The sequence below is a fragment of the Sciurus vulgaris genome (assembly GCF_902686455.1).
Source record: "Sciurus vulgaris genome assembly, chromosome: 4".
In the NCBI taxonomy this organism is placed as follows: domain Eukaryota; kingdom Metazoa; phylum Chordata; class Mammalia; order Rodentia; family Sciuridae; genus Sciurus; species Sciurus vulgaris.
This window is the reverse complement of record NC_136464.1, coordinates 123,562,920-123,588,400: the sequence shown is the minus strand read 5'-3', so window position 1 is coordinate 123,588,400 and position 25,481 is coordinate 123,562,920.

Genomic DNA, 25,481 nt, shown 5'->3' with positions numbered 1-25,481 from the left:
ACCAAACAATAGTAGAATATAAGTGCTATGAAAAAAAATGCACATCTGAGCAACTCAAGAGAACAGAGATTAGTAGTTGCTGTTGTTTTAGAGAAAGCTTGTCAGAGATGGCATCCCTGGAAAAGTAGGTTCTGGAATCAGATAATACAATTAAATGGTGAAGCTCTAAATTTAAGCTCCAAAACCATTTTGTGGTTTCTATTAATGTCATAATTGGTCTTTAGAGAAGTGAAAGTTTTTCAGAATATAGATATTGATCACTACTTCATTTCAGATCCTGGATGGAATTATGCCACAGTTTGAGGTGTGGAGGAAGGAACTTTGAAAAAAATTCAGACTGAGTTATCAGAGCACACTCTTCAATAATCAAGCCATGCTAATATTTCATGTTAATTTTGCTTCCTCAGTTTGCTTGTCTAATCAGCATCCCAAGTATCAACTGTCCTGTTGTATGTTCTAGGTTCTAGATTATGTGACACATGTTCTAGCTTCCAAGATCAAAAGTTACTGAGTAATCCTGAGGTATATGCAAAACAGTAGCTTTCTACAGATAACTCTAACTTGATATAGTTTCTAGCATACTTAAGGGAAAGTCAGTGTCCCTCAAGACAATATGTATCTGGAATTTCTAGCCCAGTCTTGCTCTCATTGTTCCCTTAACTCAGTGAGGTTTTTGAGACTAGGAAGGGAACATTCAGGGACATCATGTCTTGCTGTCTCCTTTTTCTTTATGGGTGATATACACTGTTGTATCTCGGTTTTGAGAAATAAACCAGTTTAAATTTGACTATTCTTAGGCATGAGAGTGGTTTTCCTATGTTCTAGGAAGTTAAAGAAGCCCACCCACTTCTATGGAGCCAAAGAGTTCAATTAATTCAGGGTTTCAATGTTATTAAGCTCTTTAAGCAAATATCATCCTACAACTCACAGAATCCATCTGGTTATTAAATATGGTATAAAAGGCTTTTCAATGTACTCTTTATCTTTATTTGATTTCTGGTTCTCATAGTTCAGTTCTGGTCTTGATCTTCTTCACAATCGGAATATTTCATGGATATTGTAATTACTGTTCCCTTTATAATTAGTGCTTTAGCATTTTGCTGCATCTTCCCTGAAACCCTAAAACATCTGGTATCCTTCAAAACTGCCACATAACATGTTTCTCTGTTTTCCTAGTTCTCTAATCTCAGAGTTCCTAAAATTTGGCAGGATTTAACCAACACCTTCACCTCAAAATTCAGCAACAAGATTTAGTTCAGGGGATCTGGAGCAGACAGAAAACTGATGTCCGTGTGCATGTTCATTTTCCTTTCAAACTATTTCCTCCTAGGGATATTGCTCAGGAAATGACTCTGGTTATCCCGTCTACTTTTCAAATCTTTCTCTTTAACTATTGTCCTTTTCTTTTTTTACGTTTTATATTAAAACAGAAAAAAATATTATGGAATAATTTATATGACATTTCTATTTCTCTGTTTTTATTTATTTAGTTACAGGTATGGGATATGCTATGGCAGAAAAGACCAGGATACAAATGTGTGATACATATTCTAGCTCCTAAGATCAAAAGTCACCATTTGAGTTTAAAGTTGAAATGATTCAGTATGCTTGTAATATGTAGACTAGGACATTTTGTGCTTAGTACTCTAACTAATATCCTCAGCAGAAAGGATAAAGAAATAGAAAGAAACGAAATAAGCATGTAGGCATTATTTTATGTTAATATTTGTCAAGTATATGAAAATCAGAGGCTGCAAAGGAATCCTTATAGCGGCTACAAACCAAAAAAATAAAAGTAAAAAATACAGAAAATAAGAGTAATTACAGGTAAGGCCCAGGTAAGCATCAAATGTATAGCAAATGTGAGATCAGTTATAAGAAAATGCATTCTTCCCAGTTGTTAGGCTCCAGAGTGGCACAATAGAACATCGAGAAATTCCTGTGTATTCTACAGTAGCAAAATATGTAGTTGAAAATTTAAAGGACGTGTTGTTAATCATGCTGGGGGTCCTACAAATAGAACAATCTACGAGAAGGAAAAGCTGCTGTTCTCAGGGGATCCACAACTCTAAAAGCTAGGAAGGTGCTGTATTCTTGCCTGAATATATTTCATTTTATTTATCCTATATGAAATGCAGTTGTTTTTAAAATCATATTTATCAATGTTGAAAGCAGGCAGGATGGATTTCATTTTATGTTAGGAGATAGCAGAGAATCTGGACTAGAAGAACTGAAAATGGACTTTATCATTGTAATCACCACTACACTGGAATTTACATAATGTATCACTGGTTTGGGGATTAGAGAATAAAATTCTTCATCCAAATCACAACTGAAATATTCTTAACATAGACCACATGTGTAAGTCACACCCACACACATAAAAACTATGATAATTTCAAAAATTGCAAATTCAATAGGTATGATTTTTGAAAGATTAAACAATTAAACAATAACTACTGTAAAGCATGATAAATGCAATGTCTAAAGATTTGTCCAAAATAAATCATGGTAAGCATACATATACATATATTTTATTACATACAATTATGAAAATATATATACATAAGACATAACCATATATTCATATTTACACAGGTATGATTCAGATTTAAATATTTATAATATCTAAAATAAATATTCACCCGAACATAATTATTATTGCAGATTAGTGAAATACAATTCAAAATGTACATTGAAATGTATATTTTCTTATCAATATCCTTAGATTTTAATCTTTTACTTGAATTTTTGAATTAAATATGATTTGATTTTGATTTGTGATGTATTTTCACATATTAATACGATTTAGTGTGATATTTCAATACATGCATACAAAATGCACTGATAAAAATCTAGCCTCCCTTTCTCTACTCTCCCCCTTTTCTTTATAATCTCTAGTACTTTCTTTTTTAAAAACCTTCCTCATATAAGAGAGAAAATGATCTACTTGTCTTCTGTGTCTGGCTTTTTTCACTTTTAAGTGGTTGATTTTGATGGAAATGATAGGTTTTCATTTTTCTTTATGGCTAAATTATAATATTCCATTGTACATTTCCCACATATTCTCTACTATCATACACTGATACAAACCTAGGTTGATTTCATACTTAGCTATTTGGAAGAGTACCAAAATAAATATGGGCAATCAGGTATTTCTCTCATATGCCAATTTAATTTCCTTCAGCATATATACTTAGAAGTGGGATGACAGGATCATATCACTAGAAAATAACCACTATAAATTTTCTTTAATAATAATAAATAATAATGATAATAATAATACATTTTTTAACAAAAAAACTGAGAATATCAAATATTTCTAGGAAAATAAAATGTTATGCATTACTGATTGCCTATGAAATTTCTTATACTTTAACATAATAACAAGTAATTTATGATAATAACTGATGTTTCAGCTGTCCATCTTTTCCTCAAGTTACTGTGTGTTTTAGAAAAACTGCATTCACAATCAATTGCTGTGGTAGAATGAATATGAGGCATTTCTATTTCTTTTGTAACTTATTTGTTGCACAACATATATATGGTATTTCTGGCCAATAAAAAGCTAAGAAAAGTCATGGGAAAGAATGATAAATTTTCGTTCAGAATGATATTGATTCTGTTTGCAACGGGTGGAAATGCACTTGCCATCTTGCTAACATTTGGGCTTGCAGTGAACACTAATAAAATCGGGATGAAAAAGAACATTGTGCTTTGATGAAATCATTGACTCAGTGAATCAACCTGAAGGTCAACAATTCTCAGGAATACTTAAGAGACACAGTTCATTTTCCTCAGTCTCTGAAAGTATGGATAATAGTTTTCATTTTTCTTTCCCAAACATTCTAATTATCAGAAATAAGAACTTAATAAAAGCCAAGGTAAAAAAAAATTAGAGAACCCCCCAAAAATTATGAAATGTACATCAGCAAGAGATGTGTAGTAAACAATAAAAATAAACAACAAATTAAAATAATGTAGAAGACTGGTGATATTAAAATCTTTTAATTGAGATGAAGGGAAAGAGAAGACAGATACAGGAGGAATAACATAAAATTTAAGTCATTCATGAATTAAAAGATTGAATTACAAGAGAGCATATATTATGTTCAAGAAATAGCCCTAAAAAAATAACATGCGGCATATTTTTCAAATAGATTCCTTGAAATTTTTAAGGAATAGAAAATACTTATTTGAATTGTAACATAACATAAAACACAAATATTCTATCTGATTTTTCACTCAGAATAGCATAATGTATGATTGGCAGCCTTTGAAAGTATCATTGGTTTTGGCAAGAAAAACCACCTTATAAAAAGAGGCAAAAAATAGAGCCCCAAAGAAAATGTTTTATCCATATTTTAAGAAATATTGGTATAATATGAAAGTGCTAGGTAGGTTCAATTCAAGAATTATTAGGGGAAAAATACTCTACATCACAAGGATTCAAAAAATACAAAATTATATCTAATGACCTGGAGGGATATCACAACTTTTAAGTGAGCCTTGCTGATGTGCAGAATGTTGAATTTGCACAGAGAGAACTCACACTAATTGCTGAGGATGTTCAGGGAAAAACCTGCCTGACCAACTTCATATTGTATTTTGTATATATATGTATTATTTTCTTTGTATTTCTCTTCAAGGCACCAGAAATTCTTAAGGGTTAGCATAGAGTATAGTTCCAAGTAATTTATCTATCTCTTAAACACCACACCTACCCTCTACTGTTCCAAGAATATCTATCAGGCTAGGACTAAGTTAAGAGAGACTACTGTGCTCCACAAATCCCTTAACGAATTCAAACTAGCCAATCCTAAACTTCTGCCCTGCCTTGCACACCCCTGCCAAAAATTTCCATTTAAAGCTTTAGCCTAAACATTCTCCTTACCCCTATCTTCTGACCATCCTGTTTATTCATCCAGAACCCTATGAGGTGTAACATGCCCCCTCTGTCTAGGGAACAATAAGTACAGTATTAAAAATCTCTCTATGACATGGAACTTTGTGTAATCATTCAGTTATATATCTATGGATGAAATCCCAGGCATATTCTTAGTACACATAGTATGGATCTTAAACATGACAAACTGTTCACCATCATCAAAAACTGATAGGCCATGATTAAAGGATATATAAACGTCAAGATTATCAATGACTGTGTCTTTCATCTCTTCTCAACCGGTCTTAGTTAAAAAATGCAGCAATCAGATACAGAAGACCTCTTGCACTCAGGACCAAGAAGTTTGCAAAATCTAAAGGTGATGGAAATCATGGACTTTGGATCATGAAATGTAGCCTATACTTGGCTTTAGCAAGATAACTGGGTGAGTTTTCTGTTTTCTTTTAGGTTTACTTGTTTGTTCTCCTGAGAGCAAGTTCAAGTCATTACTAGGGAGCACAATTACAGAAATTGCATTTTGCAGTCTGTTTCATGGAAGAATAAGGGACAAAAATTAGGAAAACCATAGAACCTAAAAAGAAAGGATGAATTCCCAGAAACTAAGAACTGATAGGAAGCAATGCCCAAATAGGAAAGTTAAAAAATATACCACCATTGAAGTAGTATAAACTCACACAGGCAAAAAGTATTGTCTTTTAATTGAAAAAGTAGGAAAACAATCTTGGAAGTTTTTTATTTAACAGAGGGGGAAAAGGGTTTGAAAACCAAAAAAATCTGATACTATTTCTCAATATCTGAGAACATAATTTTAAAAGAATGGTTCAGCAATATCCACGATCAAATAAGAAATCAGTTTAAGTTGTAAGCAATCTTGGAAAGAAAAAAATATATATTACATATAAGGCTGACTACTGTATTTTTTTTGTAGCACAATTTACTATGAACTTGATTCACAGTAAGAGATCAAGTTCTGTGAAAGTAAGTAAACTAAAGTTCAAAGGTTTAGCTCCAAAATCCAATATACTGAGGCTATGGAAGTCAGATAATATTTCACAAGAGCAGATTTTTTTTTAATAGAGTGGGTTTCAGAATTTCAATCTTTTCTTTAGAAAGTTCAACATTTTTTGATAGTCTGTGCCAGTACATGTGCCCCATCTTATAAATCTAAAGCACCAAAACTCAAAAACATTTTATTTAAAAAGTAGTAGTAATAGTATTTAAATAAGTATAAATTGTAACATACCATTTGAAAAGGCATGTCGATTACATGTATCTGAGAATATCATTCTTAAAAGGTAATAGCAAACTCAAAATGGATTAAGGACCTCAGAATCAGACCAGAGACCCTGCAGATTATAGAAGAAAAAGTAGGTCCAAATCTTCACCTTGTCGGCCTAGGACCAGACTTCCTTAACAGGACTCCCATAGCACAAGAAATAAAAGCTAGAATCAACCACTGGGATAGATTCAAACTAAAAAGCTTTCTCTCAGCAAAGGAAACTATCAGCAATGCGAAGAAAGAGCCTACAGAGTGGGAGAATATCTTTGCCAATCATACTTCAGATAGAGCGCTAATCTCCAGAATCTATAAAGAACTCAAAAAACTCTACTCCAAGAATTCAAATAATCCAGTGGACAAATGGGCTAAGGAAATGAATAGACACTTCACAGAAGAAGATCTACAAGCAATCAACAAACATATGGAAAAATGTTCAACATCTCTAGTAATAAGAGAAATGCAAATCAAAACCACCCTAAGAGTCCATCTCACCCCAATTAGAATGGCGATTATCAAGAATACGAGCAACAACAGGTGTTGGCGAGGATGTGGGGAGAAAGGTACACTCATACATTGCTGGTGGGACTGCAAATTAGTGCAGCCACTCTGGAAAGCAGTGTGGAGATTCCTTAGAAAACTCGGAATGGACCCTCCATTTGACCCAGCTATCCCACTCCTTGGCCTATACCCAAAGGACTTAAAATCAGCATACTACACAGATACAGCCACATCAATGTTCATAGCTGCTCAATTCACAATAGCCAGACTGTGGAACCAACCTAGATGCCCTTCAATTGATGAGTGGATAAAGAAACCGTGGTATATATACACAATGGAATATTACTCAGCCATAAAGAATGATAAAATTATGGCATTTGCAGGCAAATGGATGAAATTGGAGAATATCATGCTAAGGGAGATAAGCCAATCTCAAAAAGCCAAAGGACGAATGATATCGCTAATAAGTGGAGGATGACACATAATGGGGGGGAGGGAAGGGTTAGTGTTAGGGTTAGAGTTAGGGTTAGGGAGGGGGGCAAGTATGGAGGAAGGAAGTACTGTATAGAGGGTAAAGAGGGGTGGGTGGGGTGGGGGGAAGGGAAAAAAATAAAAAAATAAAAAAATAAAAGGTAATAGCAAATCATATTGATAGAGATTTGTCTATTTTCTACATAATTAAATTGCAAATTATTTTTGTCATTTAATGCCTTCAATGAAGTATTCCTTCTTAAAAGAAAAAAAAAAAAACTTAAATATGATTTCCTAGAAAGGTGTACCTGAAAAGCATAATGTGAGCCTTAACAAATAACTAGTCTAATGATTTATAAGATTAAAGTCCTATACACTTGAGGAACTAAACCTGTTTTGTCAGGTTTAGTTTTTGTTATTTTTAATGATTAGAGTATAACAGATATAGTGCATATGAGTCATTGAAAAATTATTTGCTGAGCAAATTATTGAATAAACAAATATACAGTTCTTTAAAGTTCAGAAATGTTAATAACAGTGTTTGAGAAAAATTTCAATATTTAGGAAAAGAATATGATTCCACTGAGTTTACATATGTAAGGAACTTGCCATTTTTTCTGACATTATCTCATCTACTGATATTGTGATTTTTTTCTTACAAAATCATGCTTAATAAGATTTATTTTTCCTTTCTAAAAAAGTTGGTAAATGTATTTTTATGGCCACATTAATTATACTCATACATTGATGCATAAAACAAACACAAAAACTAATATTCTGTAATGACAGATTTACAGTATATAAATTCTTAAAAATTCTTTCATGGCAATGGCTTAACTGTAAGCAAATCATAATCTTGATATTTATTATTTTTTAATCTTCTGAGACACTCTGAGCTATTTGAGAGCATTTCATTCATGTAACTGCTTTTTAGCATTTTATTCAAGCCTTGTAATATAATTTCTAAACTGTATTTAGTTGAGTACAGTGGTGCATGCCTGTAATCCCAGCAGCTTGGGAGGCTGAGACAGGAGGATCATAAGCTCAAGTCAGCCTCAGCAACTTAGTGAGACCCTATCTCAAAATTTAAAAAATTAGAAAACAAAAACATATAAAGGGCTGACTATGTGGCTCAGTGTTCAAGCATCCCTGGGTTCAATCCTTGGTACAAAAATAAAATGTATTTAAAGGTTTTTAGAACTCTTTTACAAAAATCATTTGATGGTTTATTTTGTTTCAGTTATGGAATTTTCTTTTTGCCATTTTGTTGGGGGTTTTTTGTAGCCATATTTGATTATTGGAACCAAATATATGAGACTCTTGATTAGATTTAGAGTTAACAGGTTGCTATGCTCATTATTTTATTTTATTTTTTCAATCTGATTAGTCAAGTTAAAATCTAGAAGTTGGGGGAATTGAGATTTAGGGAAAGGCAATATTTGATTAAATTTGTCCATATTATGATCTTAGTAGGTAGGTAGAAATACTTTTGAATATCCCTTCTTGTGAAAAATTTTACCATTTGTTTCCACTTAATATTGTGTACAACTTGAAATCTTCTTGATCACTTTTGAAAAGCATATTTAACCATTATTTCTGTTAAAGAATATTATTTTTCACAATGCTTGGACAAAAGGATGACGAATGCTAAACAGTTATGTGAATGAAATGTCCTCAAATAACTCAAAACAGAGTATCACAGGGGATACAGATAAATAAATACTGAAATTGTGACTGCTCATTTGCAGGTTATTTTGGTGCATTGTGTGTCAAAGTGTCATTGTAGAATGACACACTAGAACTTTTCTGGAAATTCAACCTCTGTGGGCCCTTGCATCAAAACTATTAACTACATTGCAATTCTTTGCAATAGCTTTATTTGGTTCATAATTATTTTGATATACAAAGCTGTCTAAGAGTTCAAAAGTTATAAACCTTTCAGATTCAGTTCTTTTTTGAAACAGCCATATTGAAACCTAAAAGATACTTTAATTAATTACTTCTTACTCTACTCTTTACAAACAGTATTTACAAAATAGAGAAATTTTACACCTCAAGCACTAAAGAACTCATACATGAATATATGAAAAAGGAAAAGAGATATTGTTTATAATTACAACCTTTTTTAATACTGCAATTTCATGTGTTTCTAATTTGCTTATAATTTCATTCATAGTCAAATTGATTTATTAGACACATTAAATTTAAAATTAATTTTAATAATATACATAAAAAACAAAACTTTAAAGAAAACTTTTTTAGCCAGAGCAGTCTCTGTTGCCACTGAAAAATATTTTATTGCTGACATTGTTTAAAATTACCAACATATACTGACAACAAAGCACAGACACTATTTTAAACATTACCATTATGGTTTTAAAGTCTCTCTATTTAAAACACATAATTATTGCTTGCACTTCAGTGTAGATTGTTCCTACCACCTGGAGAAGATTATACCCCTTCTCACATCTTGTTCTTTTTTCTAATGCCTATAGGCATATTTTAATATCAATTTAAGACATGACAATTTTCAGAATTATTGAAACCTGAAAAGACAAATTTTCATCTTAAAATATATAATAATATTTCTGTCTGTAGAATAGTTTAGGAAATAAACAATGTACGAAAGAGGAATTTCTACACAATATACTGTCATTAGCATTATAATAATAGCTTCTCAATCTGAAGTATTTAACTATATGTACTTGTAATTATCTTTTTTCTTATCTTATTAGCATTATGATTTTAATAATCTGACCCTGTCTGTGTTTGACCTAACTGTACACCTCTGTAATGGCAACTTCCTTTTTAAAGGTAGCACTTATTATTTATAAACAATTATGTATATTGCTGTCAATAATTTAACATCCTCAAAAAACATTTTCATTCATGGATTTTTCTTTATCCAAATAGCATGTTTTCTTTATAAAAACAAACAATATGTTCTTGAAAAGAAAAATGGGGATATTTATGACCTAGAAGGAAGAAAACTTTCAAATAAAATGCATATTCATTATTTGTCATATAAAAATAAATATACATTTTTAATATGTCCAGATTTTTATAGTTGTAGTCTTCCTATTTTCCATGCACTTCTCCATATACTAGGGTAATGCTGAAACATAGGGTAAAGTGAATATTTTAAATTGTATTTTTTACTTCCTTTTTTCAAAGAGCAGTCTTTCTTTTTTTTATCTCTATTCTGTTATTGACCCTATCAGTCCTCTCATATCTTTGTTCCTCATGTGTGGTGTAGTTGCCATGCTAATATTACACCAAAGATTGCAATGTAAAGAGTAAAAATCAGGCTGTAGTCCATCCAACGCTACTGAGGACACCTCATAGGTGCAACAGATGACCTCTTTTTCTAAAAACAAGATAATGATCCTCAAAATGATCTTCATGTGGAGAGTAAATCATTGAATTACAAATTGGATTTTAGAAGAATTTCTGTTCAAAAAATCCTTGAATATCAAATATAAAGTCAAAAGGGGATATAATTTCCTGAGGGGTATAATTCAGAAGGAAAAGGCTACTTGGGGACAGGGGAGGGGGTCTCATGTTTGGACTTTTCTAAGAATACTTTGCCTGTATTTGTGATTCTTCATGGTTGCTGCATTATCAGCAAACTTAAGTGTTGAATGAGTCCTTAAGTTTTATCTGAGTCTAAGTTAACATTTCAATTTGTTTTTCTCATTGCATAATGAATTTTTCATATTTGATATGATTTTCTAAACATCCATTATATTTAAAGTGGGATATGTTTGGGTTACAATATATATCTTCTTTTCACCAAATCCTCTGCTAGTAATAGAAACCAGGAATATTTAAATTTTTATTTTTAGGTGCTGTGGGTATGGCTCAATGGTAGAATAGTCCCGAGTTCTATTCCTAGCACTGGTAAATAAATAAAATTTAAATTAAATTTTTTTTTAATTTTAATTAATTTTCTTATAGTTCTCATTTTCAAGTAATTCTATAAATGCCAACTGTGAGCATCCACAACCCTCTTCTTTTGTTTTCATATTTTGAGAATTCAAGTATTCTTAAACACATTTTATTTCCATCTTTACTGCAACTTAAAATGGATGCGTCATGCTCCAACAGACTTCTGTTTTCTTGTTTCTGTTTCTATTTCTCCTGTAACGTTAAGGTCAATTATGGCAGTTCTTACAGAAAAATTGCTCCAAAGTCATGACTGAGTTACTTATCAAATAAAAGTCTTTGCTATAATAACTTTCCAAAGGTAACTCTGTGGGTTTTAAAGGTATAACATGTACTATAAGAGTAGATTTAGGTAGCTAAGTTATATTTGAATCAGGACAGATTTAAGCACTCTAGAGCTAGAATAGCAAAACTTAAGTCACCCTAACGTTTCTCTTTTATTGTTCCTAAAGGGAGGGGACAGAAAAAATAGCCCTTAAAAGTAGAGAGCAGCTGAAATCTTATCAGGTATACCTTGTATTAAAATGATGTACTGCACTGCCAAGAAACTAGCAGCCTTGAATCGCTGTTCAGATTTGTTGTAGTTAATAATCCTGAGTGTTATAGGGTCATCTTTGAAACATATTAACTGCACTACACTATTAAATGTCTGTAGATGAAATGTGTGTTATTATGAATGAAGAATATGGGTCTATGAGCATTTGGGGGATAATTTGGTTTCTTTCTACATGATTTATATACATGTACAGAGATGACTTAATCCACTAGAGATGTGCAAATAATTTATTTCAACTATTGAAGTAAAACTGGACAATAATTTATATGACTTTTAATGGGATGCTGCAGCCAAGGCAAATATGACATTGAATAGTACCAAACTCTTGTCACTGTGCTGTTTATCTTTGGGCTGTGCACTTAGACATTTTTGATGCAACACCAATTACTTCCTTTTCACATATGTAGGAATGCATACACACACACATGTATACACACTGAATGTATACACTCTCTTGGCATGATCTTAAATAGGAACTAAATGACTAATGTTCATCCTGACTGATTTTAATGAAATTGAATGGTTAACATATTTCAATCAAAATATTTGATAAGATTCCCATGTCCTTGAATGAACAAATATTGATACAACACATGAAAACAGATTTCATTTCCTAAAGGGTATGATTTCCTTTCTTTCCCACTGAGGCTGCTGTAGAACTTTACTCAATATTTGGTAATTTTTTCGTTTGAGTATTATATTGCTTTTTTATAGAAATGGTTATAATACGCTTAAATTTTACTTTTCCTTTAGTTATTAATATTATGAAATATTATAAGGAGAAAAAAAACATGGATTTAATATTTAATCCAAGTGTATTTTGGAAAAAGCATTCCAACCATGCATATAATAAACAAATGCTAGTGTAAAAAATGTTGATTGTCTAAATGACAGATTATTGTTTATGTTATTTATAATTTTCAGCAATGAAAACACAGTATCTAACTAGAAACGGAGTCTAGTTCTCTATCAGTAGTTAGAATACATTTTTACATTGTCAGCAAACTGGCTTCTAAGAAATCTAGTTTGGCCTTTCAACATTGTTACTTTTTTCTTCAAAGATGCAAGTTAATATTTATTGATTAAATGATGTAATCATGCATTTCTGATACTGTAAAGATGATATAAAATCATTGGAGATTAGTTTTGCCACAGACTGTATTTGAAAGTTCTGGACAGATTACAAAAAAGCAAGTATCCAAGGAGTACATAAAGTGAAAAATTTCAGAGAGATTGAAAGGGAATTCAAACTTGAACAAAGAACTGTAACCGGTAAGGTGATTTGTAACCAGTAAGGTGTTTGTATGGTTTTACTTTCTTAAAGACATGACTCCAGAATTAACTTCAATCCTGAACCTGCTTAGTAGGCATGAACATCAAAATCTCCAGAACAGACTATCTTCTGCAAATCATTGCACTTTAAAAAAAATTGACCTTCATGTTGGAGAGTGTGAGAGAAATCCTAAGTAGCTGCTTGTAAAGAGGTATTTGATTGCTTTTGTATGCCAACTGTGGTCAAGGAACTCTACTCCTGTAGTGTGAATGGCAGAACAGTCACTAAACATCCCAAGAGAAAGCTCATGACTTAGTCCTAAGGCACCAGGGAAGAAGGTCTCATTGGTCCAAATGATATGGCAAAAGTCACCATTGTGCTTCTCTTTTTTTCCCCATGCATTACTATAAGGGAAGGACAGGCTGCTTTAAATATCACAGTGCATAGGACATTCACCATGGTACTCAGAGAACTGAATGTACTAATACTGACATAAGCAGAGTTGTTTGAGAAAATATTAGTTTATTTCTTGTATATAGATAGTGTTGTAGGAGATTTTAACATTATCTCTATTCCCCATCTGAAAATATTCCAATTATAGTTTTCTGTGCTGATTTAAATCACGTAAATAATCTCACCAATATTTTAGCATCTCTGTCCTTTGATAGTTCCTTATTTTGGTCACATACTCTCATGTTTATAACTTATGTGTTAGCAACTTCTGATAATTTCTATTTTGGTCACTCTATCCCTTAGTATTGTGTGCTACATCTCTAGTTCACCTAATTTGATATATCAATCCCTGAAATCTATAATCCTCTCAGAACTGTGCAGGTATCCTTAACTTCCATTTCACTTTTGCCTTCATTTTATTCTATTGATTAAACCAAAATCCAATCCGAGCCTACTCTATGCCTATAGTTAAAAATGACTAAGGTAAAATGCAAAGCCATACTGATGGCTACATTTTAAATTCATACTGCTCTTAGGAGTTCATCAGTGACATCAGTAACATTAAAATTGCTGGTCAGGTCTTACTTTTTTTTATTGATCCATTGCCTGTCTTTTACAGAAAAACAAACATCAAGACCTGTTTGATAAGTGACATTAAATCATGTTGCCTAGCCTCAAACTCCTTGTTCAAGCAGTTCTTACACCTCCGCATCCCGATTAGCTGGGACTTCAGCCGTAGTCCAGGGTTCCAGGCTCATATTAACTCTTACAAGGTAACATCATTAATTCCCCAAACTACCTGTATCTCTATAGGTCAATGTCAATCTATATAATCTATATCTGTATTATTTCTTTTATTTATTTGATGATAATTTAAATATAAGAAAATTAATTAAAATGATTCCTCTCTAGCATATTTTAATCTTACTTCACTCCTTTATCATGGAGGCTAAAATATACTCACTGATTCCTGGTTCTCTGATGGTAAAAATAAATTTCTGTATTCTCTTTAATATTTTCACTAATCTGAACAAATGTTAGAAAGACATGAAGTAGAAATAACTTCAATTATTTGTTCTTCTAGATTTGAAAAAAAACACCTTCAGAAATTTTTAAAATAATAGCCTTGGCAAAAGATATGGTTCTATCTGATTTTTTTCTGTGTTCATAAATCCGTATTTTAATGTAAAAATAAGGGGCAAAAGAAGTAATCAATTTTGAGGGAGCCATTGGATAAGATGAGACAGGCTAGAGTGGAAAACAAAACCCACACTTCACAAATGCTCCCTTTGTAAAGAGAGTAATAAGAACGAATTCTGTTATTATTTATCTTTTAGCTAGCCATCCCCATTTTTATTTTTTAAAATTTTGCTAGAGTGTGAGCCATGTTTATACTCCCATTGGTGTTTCTCTATTTAGGTTAGTTCACCAATTTTTGATCAGAAGTTGACTGGTGTGATTCTACATCATGTACAACCAGAAGAATGAGAAGTTATACTCCATTTATGTATGAGGTGTCAAAGTGCATGTACAACTGAATACTGTCATGTATAACTAATTAGAACAAAAAAATTGGAAAGGAACCACCATATGACCCAGCTATCCCACTCCTTGGTATATACCCCAAAGATATAAAATTAGCATACTAGAGTGATGTAGCCACATCAATGTTTATAGTTACGTGATTCATCATTGCAAAGCTATGTAGCCAAACTAGTGCCCTTCCACAGATGAACAAATAAAGAAAATGTGGTATGTATTCGCAATAATACTTTATTGTAAAAGTAAAATTTATTGTAAAATTCTTATTGTAAAGAAGAATGAAGTTATGGCACTTGCTGGTAAATGCATGGAAATAGAGACTATCATGCTAAGTGAAATAAGCCAGTCTCAAAAGTCAAAGGTTCACTGTCTTCTCTGATATGTGGAAGCTAATCCCAAATAAGACGGGCGGGGGCGGGAGGGAAGAGAAAGGAAAAAAGGGAGAGAGTCTCATCAAAATAGAGGAAAGATCTGTTTAATAGAAGAAGGGTATTGAGGAGGAGTGAGGGACTAGAGAAGAGAACAACAGTGCAATGAATCTGATTAAATTTCTTATGTACATACATAAGTATACTATATTCAATCTCAACATTGAGTATATCCATGACACTCATTTATATATACAATATCAATATACACTGATATACAATATATGTATATTTTTATATATTATCCATATATATATATAATACACACACACACATATATATATATATATATATATATATATATATATATATATTACAGAAAGATCAGTAGAGGGAGGGGAGCATGGGGACAGAGGAAGGGAGAGGAGGGAAGTGCTGGGGATTGAATTAGAGTGAATTCTATTTCTTGCTTTCATGATTATGTCAAAATGTGTCCTGATGTTACACATAACCAAAAATAATCAATAAAAATCCCATTGCTGAGGTCCCTAAAAATTAAAGAAGTTGTCCTTTGAAATTAACTATAAAATTTTAATATATTTTTTTATTTCTTTTTGGATGGGTAGTCTTGTGCTTACTTGTACACACATGTAATTTAAAAAATTGGTTTCACAAGCATGCATTTTGTTTATTATAGACACCTAGCTGGTTTTACTTTAAATTTTTTTCTCGAATCATACCAGCTCATCTCTATACCATTTCCTTCACTTGAACCTATATTCATATTCATACATTCATACAAAAATATGAGTAATTAGCTGGAGCTGGTGGTGTACTCCTGTACTTTTAGCTGCTCAGGAGGCTATGGTAGGAGGAAGCTTTGAGGCAAGCCTCAATGATTTAGGGAGTCCCTGTCTCAAAATGTGAAAAACAAAAAGTGCCAGGGATGTAGCTCAGTGGTAGAGCATTCCCCTAGCTTGTGTGAGGTGCCAGGTTTCATCCCAGTACGGAAGGACATGAATGACATGAATGAATGAATGAATGAATATGAATAATCATGTAAATATCTAGGACACCAATTATTTTAAGAAACAGCTTAAAATACATTGTTTTCTCATTAGTTTTTCCATTTAGAATGAAAGGAAAAAAACTAGTTTAAACTAAATACATTGGTACTTAGGAGTACATATTGAGTACATATTTTTCTGTAAAATAAAACCAATTAGGCCCTGTAGGGAACATTCCTCAAGCTTATCTGACATCAGTCACTGACACCATGGTCTAAGTAACCCAAATAGTCTGAACAGAGAAACTGAGGTAACGGTAAAGACTCGCCATGGAATGAAGGTCTTTGCAGTGGTTGAGGCTGAGTTTGAACTGAGAGGAGTCCTCGTTCTGACATGCATCACAGAAAGCTGTGATCTGAGCTCCCCCGCTCTGCCTTGCTTCATGCTGTGTGCTGGAGCTTGCCATTCCCCCAGTCCTTTGTCTCAGACCTGTTGTTGGGCAGAATAGATTAGGCATGCTTGGTTTGTTCACACTACCTGGACCCTCGACATATAGTTCACCTATAGGCTGACTCTGTTATACTTTAACAAACATGTTAACCTGATTGGATAATGTGCCTATATATGTCCTGTGCAACCCTAAATAAAATTAGATCCGTGCCTTCAGAGCTCAATCTCTGATGCCTGAGTAAGCAGCGTGCTGGGTAAGGCTAGGTAGGGTAGGCATCGTTCATACTCACCCTCAGCGAACCCTTGTAGATGTCTCTAAACATCTACAAGGCACCTAATGAAAACAAGTACTATGGTTTTAGTTACTTGTCACTGCAAAAATGTGCACCTAATAAAATATGCATAAATAGCAATTCACCTTGGCATTCAGAAAGATACTTGGGACTGAATTTGACTTCTGCTTCAGTCAGTGTGATGTCAAACAGCAATGCCCAGTTAACCCTAATTTCTGGCCTTTCTGAGATAACTTGTTACCTTAGTGCCAGTTACTTGGAATATAATTATTTATAAACATGTGAACATAGTATGATTTTATAAAGTGAATATTTCTTATATGAAGAAATAGCATGTTAACTTGAAAATATTACTACTTTAGATAATTTTGATGTGTTAAAATTTAGACGAATATCAGTTTATTGTTATTTGTTATTTATAAATTACTTATACCTAGAGATCTGAATGTGGCAGATCTCTAGATTAATTCAAATATATTTTGGTTTCCTCTTTATAATATTTTGATTTCTGAAGAAATCAAAATGACATTTGTGATTGAACCCATCCTTCATCTAGAAAATATATATTTGGAAAAATTCTTAGATTCACATATTATTTTATATTTTTATCTTAACTCTTTTTTTATTTCTAATTTTTTCCTGAAGAAAATGGAACTTTTCACAGTTTTCTTTTAAACCATTGACATATTTGCTATGTTTGAAGATTCCTTCAATAATAGAAGTCATTATGTTTCCCATAAAATATGTATCTCATAGATAGGCACATGTTCTTTCCAAAAGAGAGAAAATGCATTTACTAATAGATAGACATGCTGATTTTTCTTTCTAAAGAGTAATTGGAATGTTTTCTCAGAATACAAAAATATGAGAGAAGTGATATTGCTTACAAAAAAACTAATATTCCTCTGTCCAACTGCTATAATTAGAGAGATGGGGAAAGTGAGGCTTATAAGTAGGCAATTTACTCAGTCATTCATATCATTGTAGAGCATGTGAGATCTGGTTTTTAATGAAAGAGAAATGGGAACTAATTAACTCAGTTAAAACTAAGTGATGTAATCATAGTTCCGTAAATGCACTATGTGGAAATTGAATGGATGAGTACACTAAAGACAAGGTATGTCTATTAGGAAGATTCTTTAGTCTATAAGTAGGTGGTAAAAATAGACTCATCTGGGATAGTACTGATAGAGATCTTCGATGTTAGAAATCCAGGAACCAAGGTAAAATTCCCCATAATTTATTTTTTAATTGCAAAAATATTACTTAGCAACCCCTTACCATGTTGCAACAGCAACTTTCAGAATGTATTGTTTTCAAGATGAACTTTGATTTAGTAGGGTGTTTAAGATCTTTACATGGAGAATTGTCTCTCCACAGTTACGGTGAGTTTTAAGGAAAATCATCTGAAATAAATATATGTAAAAGAACCTCAGGATATAGTGTTTTAGAGTTCCTTTTCTCCTGTGGGATATATAACAATAATTCTTAAGAGAGTTAAGCTAATGTTGACAGCTTGTCCTACATTCTTATAGGTTAAAGTATTTGAGGTAAAATTTGCAATAAAATTTTCCTCAGATGAAAACTTAAAATTTGCAGTGATCATTTTGTTCAGAATTTATAATGGCAATCTGAAAGAATATAGCAAAAAAATGAATAAGTCATTTCTCACAGCAAAAGAGTAGTATTGAGTAGAGTAGTTGTTATCTGTCAATAAGTAACAATGACAAACTGATCCCTGTTTGTGCACATTAGTTTTGGGGAAAGGTGCAACCTATTCTGAACACGTGGGTAATGGTGGTATTATTTTAAATACATTAACTGCAAATGTTTAATATTCTAGTGCAGGTTTTTTATAACTGGCTACTTTTTAAAAATATCCAAAATGGCTTTTTTTTTTTTTCTCTAGAATTGATTCTTAAAATTGTCATGAAAAATATTTCTTCTGTTTCACTAGTGCCTTGTCATACCGAGAGTGAATGGAGGGCAGGAGCAGATCAAAGGCCAGGTAACTGCATTCACAGAATTGATTTTTATAATCTCCAAGGTCTGACCTGTTTCTTAAACACAGAACTTTCTTGTTTGCCATGCAACTGATTTTTTATTCATAAAATAACAAGAAGAGCACACATGTATGACATAATCAAAACACTTCTTCCTCCTTGAAAAATTGTTCCCACACGGAATCAGTAGCAGCAGCATTCTTCACTTTAATGCTGCCTCATGTAATTTTAAGAATAATTTCTTACCTTTATTTTGTTCATCTTTGGGAACAATATCATATTTCATTTGCTAAAAGAGAGATTCACTGATGAGTTAGTTAAAGGAACATTTGATAAAACTATGGCAGTTGATCAATTTTGATTTGTTGTCTATCATCAAGTCATTGATACTTTTTGAAAATGAAAATGAAAAAGAAAAAAACATATTTTTAAAGAATGCTCAGCACAGCTGTAGGTTTACATCTTGTTTTGTAATAATATTAATAATAAGGAGTAAAACAAATGCATACAATTCTGTGCCTTTCTAGAATAAATATCAGACTATATCCATATTCTCTTTTTAGTCATTAGTATGCTATGACTTTTGATTCTGTCAATTTGTTGTACAAATGTACTTCTTCATAAAATGTAACTGTGTACTTTAGAGAAAGATGACTGAAAACTTTTTATATTAATTTTTATAAATTATGTAAATTTATAAAATTTTTAATAAAATGTATAAATTTTGTTTATTTATGTATTCCACAAGTACATATAGTAATTTGATGATTTTACATTTCACCTTCTTTGTTATTCAAAATATAGATTTTAATGATTACATTTTGATCTGATTATTATTACAAATGGCTGCTATGTCATAAATTCATTTGGCAACCTTGAAATCATCAATACCTCATATTTTAGGGTATTTCACTTAGCTTTTTCAAAGAATATTTAACATTCTTTGTTTTTCTATTTTGTTCTTCCTTTTGAGAAATTATTTTCAAAATTTTAAAGAGACCTCAATCTTTCTTAAAGTACACACAGTATATCTTTCTAATATGAGATCCTTTTTCAATTTTAAATAATATACACAAACCTATAGATGCTCTAACTTTGAGCTTTCTCTGTTTGACATTTCACATTCCTTCTTCCTCTTCCCAACAAGTATACTGAGAATATCATAATTAGGTAAATAACATCACTTTCTGTGTGACCAATTAGTGTGACTGAATTTATAGACAAAGAAGCACACCCATTGGCTCAGGAGGCTGAAGCAGGAGGATTTCGAGTTCACAGCCAGCCTCAGCAGCAGTGAGGCACTAAGCAACCCAGTGAGATCCTGTCTCAAAATAAAATAAAAAATAGGGATGAGGATGTGGCTCAGTGATTGACTGTCCCTGCGTTCAATCTCCAGTATCCAACCCCATAAAAAATATAAAGATGTGAAATTCTTTTTCATAAAATCTACCCCATAACTCTCCTCCTTCTCAACTTTCTGCCTTACACTCCTACTTTTGTATGTTTGTTTTGTTTTATATTATTTTGTGCTAATACCAACATCATTGTAATATATAATAATTTACTTTTTTTACAGTTTTCTTTATTTTCTGCAGAGGAAGAAAATGGGAGTGAAATGTGATGTAGTGTGATGACAAAACCTTGTTGCTTTCTTCATTTTAACAGACTGTCTGTGTCTGTGCTCAGTATTTACCAAGTTAATTAAAGTATTGGCACTCCTTTAATCTCTATCAAGCACATGCCTGATAGTCCAACCCATAGTATGCCTGTCATGTCCATAAAAATGGAAGATATTTAGACTCAAGCTAGGGTTCTATCCTACATTTAATTAATTGTAGTTTAATCACCTTAATCAGTGCACACGTTAATTCAATTATATGTCAAATAAAACTCTCAAATATTTTCAAGTTTGGCCTAAAAGCTGAGTCTATAAAACAAAATTTTATAGACTCTAATAAAATAAAATAAAAATAAATATTTGCTTGTATTTATAGAGTTTCTATCAAATATGTAAATAAATAAAACTAATCAAAATGAAACTTAGAGCCAAAATTATTTGGATTGATGTGAAGAAGAAATGGGAGACAGCCCTCTGAGGAGGGAAGGTTGACACTGAAATCTCTATCAAAGAGGATGGACAAAGTAGAGTGTAAATGTATGAGGTTTTCTATCTAGGTAGGTTGTTGGGGTCTTAAGCCCCTTGCTCTTCTCGACCAGGGGCAAGGGAAGGGGACACTCCCCAACAAGGTCAGACCGGGACAGGTAAGGCCGACTGACCGCCTGCTCCCAGCCCTCCATGCGGAGGACAATCAGATGCATCAGGGAGACCCGTCACAGCGGGAACTCGTTTATTGAGGAAATCATACAGCTTTTATGTAGGGTGGGGGCTAGGTGGGAACCAATCAGCTTAAAGGTCAGCAAGGCATGGGGTGTTCACGCAGGCAAGAGTCCCATAAGACTATATGGCAAGCACGAGCTGATCACGTTCGCGGAACTATTGTTAACCAATCCCTGATGGTGGTCCGATTCATCGTCATTAACTATTGAAACCACCTTTGAGGCCTTGATCTTGCTCACTCGCCAGGAAGTAAGGAGTTAGCCTGAGTTAGTTAACGTATCATTAGTCCCAACAGTAGGTTATGTTTAAAATCACTTACATATTTTGCTAAGAAATTGTGATATTATTCTAAGGCCACATGTAACACAAACTGTAGACAAAGTATCTGCTTTAATCCCCCACTCATGATAATTCTCTAGCTTTTCTCAATTTTCTACAATAACAAAATACTAAGTATTTTCTAGTGTCTTCAATCACATTACTACCTTATTGTCAATTCACATGTAAAATGGAAGTAAGATAAAGAAACTATGGTATATATATACAATGGAATATTACTCAGCCATAAAGAATGATAAAATTATGGCATTTGCAGGCAAATGGATGAAATTGGAGAATATCATGCTAAGTGAGATAAGCCAATCTCAAAAAGCGAAAGGACGAATGATATCACTAATAAGTGGAGGATGACACATAATGGGGGGGAGGGAAGGGTTAGTGTTAGGGTTAGAGTTAGGGTTAGGGAGGGGGGCAAGTATGGAGGAAGGAACTACTGTATAGAGGGTAAAGAGGGGTGGGAGGGGTGGGGGGAAGGGAAAAAATAATAGAATGAATCAAACAACATTACTCTATGTAAATTTATGATTGCACAAATGGTATGCCTTTACGCCATGTACAAACAGAGAAACAACATGTATCCCATTTGTTTACAATAAAAAAAAAAAGATAGCTTTTCCAAAATTACAAAATAAGCCTAGATGTACATTTACTGATGCAATAATAGTACGATTATGTAAGAGACATAACATCTATCCTTTTTATCCAATGCATTTCTGTTTTCTCAGTTATCTGGTACTGTGAATTATTTGTCCTTATTCTTTTAAATGTCATTATTGGAAAAATCACATTTATTACTTATAGGCTTAGTCATTTTATTGAAGTTAATAAATGGAATAACTGTCATTCCCATTTCATCCACTTTCTGAAATCGGTCAATCATAATGGCCTGTCAACTCTCTCTTATAAAACATCTCAGTTTTAGAGTAAGTATTGAAACTTCCAAAACTGTTTGTTATAACTCGTATATCACAAAAGAATATATATGTAAACATAAACTGAGTGAGGTCCAGGTAATCCTAAGACTATTACAGTGAATATTTATATATAAACCCGAAATTTATAACTCTCTTACAGAAGTTCCAGCAAGACAAATTACTCTTCATAAGACATTGATCTTGTATCTGCTAATATTTATTTCCATCTTAGGAGATACTTATTTTTAAAATGTATCATCAGTAAGGAACCAAGTTTAGAGAAAGAGATGACTATTCTTTCTTTCCTTTCACATTAATATAAAAAAATTCCCTTTTTTTTTTCATTTTCAGATTTTTCAAGTGTCAACTTTATAATACCATATAAAACATATATATTGGTATTTCCCACCTCTATTTCAAGATCATGAAATGTAGGCACTAAGTCTTATTAATTTTGGCATTTGGGATTTGGTTCATGATGAGCAAGTAAATATTGACCAAAGACATCTTTTAATTTTCTAAGTTTATATTGCTTATTTTTATGCCATAGTTTGCTTGGTCGATAGTAATTCAGAAGTACTGGAAATGTCTATATCAGAACTTCTCCACTTCTGTATGCTTTTGGTAGTACAGACATTTTGACAGTACTAATTCTGCCTATCTAAGAGCATGGAAAATCTTTCCATCTTGTAAGGTCTTCTTCAATTTCTTTTTAAGTTTTCTGTAGTTTTTATTATAGAAGTCTTTTGCCTCTTTTGTTAGATTGATTTGTAAGTTGTTTTTGCTGTTTTATGTTGTTTTTATTGTTGTTGTTGAGGCTATTTTGAATGGGGTAATTTTTGTAATTTCTCTTTCAATGGATTCATCACTGATGTATTGGAATGTGTTTGATTTTATATCCTGCTACTTTGCTAAATTCATTCATTAGTTCCAGAAGTTTTCTGGTAGAATTTTTTGGATCTTCTAAATATAGAATCATGTCTTCAAAAAGTGATAGTTTGAATTCTTCTTTTCCTATTAATATCCCTTTACTTTTTCCTGTCTAATTGCTCTGGCTAGAGTTTTCAGAACTATGTTGAATAGAAGTGGTGAAAGAGGACATCTTCATCTTGTTCCAGTTTTTAGAGTAATGCTTTCAATTTTGCTCCATTTATAATGAAGCAACTTAACACACACACACACAAACAAACAAATAACCCAGTCAATAAATGGGCTAAAGAATTAAACAGACACTTCACAGAAAAAGAAACAGGAATGGTCAAAAAGTATATAAAAAATGTTCAACATCACTAGCAATTAGAGAATTGCAAATCAAAACTACTTTAAGATTTCATCTCACCTCAGTCAGAATGGTAATTATCAAAAATACAAGCATCAATAAATGTTGGCGAGAATGTGGGGGAAAAGGTAAAGTCTTAAATTAATGGTAAGACTGCAAATTGGTACAACCACTCTGGAAATCAGTGTAGAGATTCCTCAGAAAACATGGAATAGAACGACCATTTGACCCAGCTATGCCATTCCTTGATTTATACTCAACGAACTTAAAATCAGCATAGTACAGTGATGCAGCCACATCAATGTTTAGAGCAGCTCAACTCACACTAGCTAAACTATGGAACCAATCTAGTTGCCCTTCAGCAGATGAATGGACAAATAAAATGTGGTATATATACACAGTGGAATATTACTCACTTTAAGAAGAATGAAAATATGGCATTTGCCAGTAAATGGATGGAGCTGGAGAATATCATGCTAAGCAAAATAAACCAATTCCCCAAACCAAAGGTTGAATGTTTTCTCTGATATGCTGATGCTAGTTCACAATAAGGTAGGGGGCTAGAGAAGGATAGAGGTACTTTGAATTTGGCAGAGTGCAGTGAAGGGAGGGGAGGTCATATGAGGGAAGGAAGGATAGCAGAATGGATCAACCATTATTACCCTATAAGCATATGTGACTATACAACTGGTGTGATTCTACATCATGTACAACCAGGAGAATGAGAAGTTATACTCCATTTATGTATGATGTGTCAAAATGCATTCTAATGTGTTGACAAACTAATAAATAAAGTAAATAAGTTGAAGGAATTATGCCAAAACATTCACTGGTTTTTCTATGCAGACACCAACCAATAGTAATGACTGATGAACTGACATGCAAACAACTACTCAATCCACATCTGTGTGGAGTTTGTTGAACATCAAGTTTTCCAGAAAGCATAAGTATTATATACCAAAAAAGCCTAGAATGACTAATATTTTTATTAATTTAAATATTTTAATCTTAGTGACATTATATCATGTTGAAAAAACCATAGTATTGAGTGTCTTCCAAATTAATATTCTGCTACTGTTCTTTGCTAATCTGAGTAAACACTATCTTTTATTGGGAAAAAGACAAACATAGAATTTAACATCTTGAATATTTTTAAGTGTACAAAAGAGTGGTGTTTTTATGTGTTTGTGTGTATGAGCAATGTATGTAAGCATATATGTGTGTGTGTGTACATACATATATGTGTATTTTATAAACATATTTCCATGTGATACAGTGATCACTGGATACATATGTGTGTATGTATATGTTCATATGTATCTTATTATCACAAGGGAAGTTTAACATAAATAATAAGAGGACAAATTATAATTTTGAAGTCTTAACTCTAATACTTAGTGATTTTGAGTGAAATATTACACTCATCTGTCCATTCACTACCTTATTTTAAAAGATGAAGATGATAATAATTACTATCTGCACTATTTTTTCTTAGAAGTAATTGAACTGAGACTCATTGGTATTTAGTAAATCATCTGCTAAATAGAGACTGCTTAGTACATATTTT